Source organism: Myotis lucifugus, unplaced genomic scaffold (genome assembly GCF_000147115.1).
Source record: "Myotis lucifugus unplaced genomic scaffold, Myoluc2.0 scaffold_144, whole genome shotgun sequence".
NCBI lineage: Eukaryota > Metazoa > Chordata > Mammalia > Chiroptera > Vespertilionidae > Myotis > Myotis lucifugus.
Window position 1 is genome coordinate 435,819 of NW_005871192.1, and position 3,189 is coordinate 439,007.

At 44.6% G+C, this 3,189-nt stretch overlaps 1 protein-coding gene across 1 annotated transcript in view; it reads left to right on the forward strand.

Annotated features, from left to right (window-relative positions):
- SAXO1 (stabilizer of axonemal microtubules 1) overlaps positions 1 to 3,189 on the forward strand; it is a 24,379-nt gene that overhangs the window by 19,902 nt on the left and 1,288 nt on the right. The window lies entirely within an intron of this gene.

Below are 3,189 nucleotides of genomic sequence, written 5' to 3' on the forward strand. Positions count from 1 at the left end.
GCAGGCACTGTAGTAGATGGTTTACAAAGGAGCCAGTAGTACCAGGCACATGGTCATGGCACTCTTGCCTCCTGATTCTTCTTTTTCATTCAGTGTCTACGGAAGGCAAAAATGGCACCATGGACACTGAGCCGGCAGGAAGGAGCCCTTACTTCTGATGGGGGAGGGAGCAGGCACTTTTAGCTACAAACTCTCCTTTCCTCCACGCCCTTTCGATGGCCCTCCTGGATTTGTGAATCTTGGCTTAGTTAGAGGCTCTTTAGAGCAACTGCGTGAGCAGCCCAGTTCCCCTCCCCTCACTTCCCTAGGTGCAGGACAGGGCTGGGAGTGAGAAATGCTCCTTGCTTACCTTAGGGGTTGGCAAGGGTACAGTATACCATTGTTGTTATTTGAAGACACTCCTCCCTCTTTATTCCAGCAAAATATTCAAAATAAACAGAAAAAACGCAACCTAATACATATGCTTTAATCTCTTCCCACTCCAGCTCTCCCATATTCCTCACCTTCTCCAAACAGTTACATCTAAAATTTCCCTCTGCAAACCAGAGAATAATGTTCCACTGCTAAAATGAAATGGTGGCTGGCCTTTCCCTACTGACAAAGTTAAAATTGAGAAACCCCTATATTCTTCTCCTTTTCCCCCTTGAAATGCAGATGTAAAAGCAAACAAATCAGTATGTAGCCAATGAAATGTACTTGTAGTTAGATTTGATCTATAGGTGCCTGTTAGCAACCTATGTGTCTTAATAGTTTTTTGGAATAATATATACTTAACATACTCTGTTAATGTAAATGGTTGCTTTGCCCCCTTACTCCCCTATCATATATAATGGCTTCCAAAACTGGGCCTTGAATGGCCAGCATATGTTTTCCCAGCATTTAGCACATTACAAAGGGGATGACGCTACCAAGGTGGGCTTAGTGAGGAAGTGCATTCATGAGCGGTTCTGGACCATTGTTTACAAGGGCTCCGGTGACACAATGGCCCTGGATTTGCACAAATCCTCACCCAGCCGATTACTCTGTGATTCCTGACCAAGAACTCGAGTGAAGGCTTGGGGAAGACCCATGGCATTTACCTGCCCTTGCATAAGTCGTGCACAACCTCTTGTATGTGTGAGGGGCCCTTGCCTTATCTCTTGGAGTATCAGCTTTTTTAAAAAAATGTTTTTATTAATTTTCAGAGAGAGGAAAGGAGAGAGAAATAGAAACATCGATGAGAGAGAAACATTGATCTGCTGCCTCTTGCATGCGCCCCCGCTGGGCATTGAGCCCGCAACCGGGAATCGAACTGTGACCTCCCGGTTCATAGATTGACGCTCAACCACTGAGCCACGCTGGCCAGGCTGGAGTATCACCTTTTGATGACTTGTTTGTCTCTTGTGGAAATTTGCTGCTTTAGTAAGTTTTTTCCATAGCAACGTTATGGTTTTATGGCCATACATTGATTTTCCTTCCAAAGAGGGGGAAGAAAAAACAACCAAAGACCAAACTCATTAAATATGTGTATTTCAATAGGTTCCATCTATATTATATCTATATGCTCCACTTACTATGGTTCTACAGGGAAAATATGCAAACTTTCCCCTTTCCACTCGTATGGCCAGCACCTCTACTAGAAAACCACCACTACAATATGCTCCAGCAGCATTTGGTTGTAATTTTGACATTTTCAAAACACTGTGCAATTGGAAAGATTGAGAGTGTAATTACTTGATGCTCAGCTTTAGGTTTAGCTAAGTTTTTTTTTTTTAAGACACATTATTGAATGGAATCCCTTTTAAAGAGGTTCTTGCCAATTACCCACATGACACCCTGGCCCTGAAGGGCTTTACTGATGGTTTTCATGCTTATGAACAGTTTGTCATGTGGAATTCTGAGGTTTTCAGGGTCTTGTGGAGGTTTTTTTGTAATATATGCTGGGTGGAGGAAGTTAGAAGGTTGGATAATAATGTGGTTTAAACTGTATTGTTGGGTATCAGAAATTACATGAGGCAACTTTCAGCTTAGGAACCTGTTTTCTTATCACTTCATCCATCATGGAAGAGGGCCAGAGAAGCCCTGTCCTTCCCACCCCCACGGACCTTGAGGCAGCGTGAAGGCATCTACAGGTAGATATCCCCATATCAGGGAGGCCTGAAGTCTGACGGGAAACATGTGGTTTATATTCAGCGAGATGGTTCTCTCGGAGGCCCCCTAATGCTTTCAAGATGCTGATAGAGCCATTAATGGCTCTTGGAGAAAGATTAGATTTTCAATTAAAATGAAGCCAATTTAAAATAAATAGTTGGTAGTATTATTAGCCTAAAATAAACTTAAGAGTGTGCCTGGGGGGGAAGGGGATGTCAGGACTTCCAAAGTGGTGGAGTGAGGAACTTGGCAAAGGCTCTGCCCCAAAAGCAACAATAAAACTGGACAAAACAGTAAAAAAAATCATCCATTTTAGGGCTCAGGAAACCAAAGGCATACAGAAAACTGAAAAGTATTTATTCAAGAAACACTACTAAACTATTGTTACAAACAATGGGAGTTTGTGGTGTTTTATCCTGGGGCTTCCATCACCCCCCCTACCCGCCTCCCCCCCCCCCCCCCCCCCAATGGCGGATCCATTTGGGCAGGCAAGGTTGTTGGCAAGTATGTTAGTCGCTCTGCCTTTTGAACATGGAGCTATTGGTGGGAGCCCCCTCCTTAAAAAAGTCTGAATATTAAAAGAATTATTGGCACAGAAAAGGATTTAGAAAACTGTCTGTGATATAATAAGCTCTATATAAAAAAGCAGATGCATATATTCTCTCACCAACCAATACAATGGCCTTATTGCCGTGGAAGTGTGTGGATTAAATGTATGGGTTGAGGGACACTGGCCGTTTTCCCCCCCCACCCAGGCAGGCCTGAATGAGAAGGGTTGGAACGCATTAAGTGGTGGTAGGGAATTCCCTGTCTCTCTGTATCCCATCCCCCCTTCACAATCTTTCGGGGCTGACCTCCAAAGCACCTTGCCCACGGAGCAGAGGGGTTAGACCCTCCTAAAGGTCACAGCCCTTTTACCACAATCACCACGTCGGAGGGACACTCGACTCCATCCGTGCCGTGTGGGGAAAATGTGGGCCTGCGGATGAATCCAAAAAGCAGAGGGAAATATTATCTGTCTCCCCGGCCCCCAGCCCACCCCTGAAAGGGAGGTTAGTA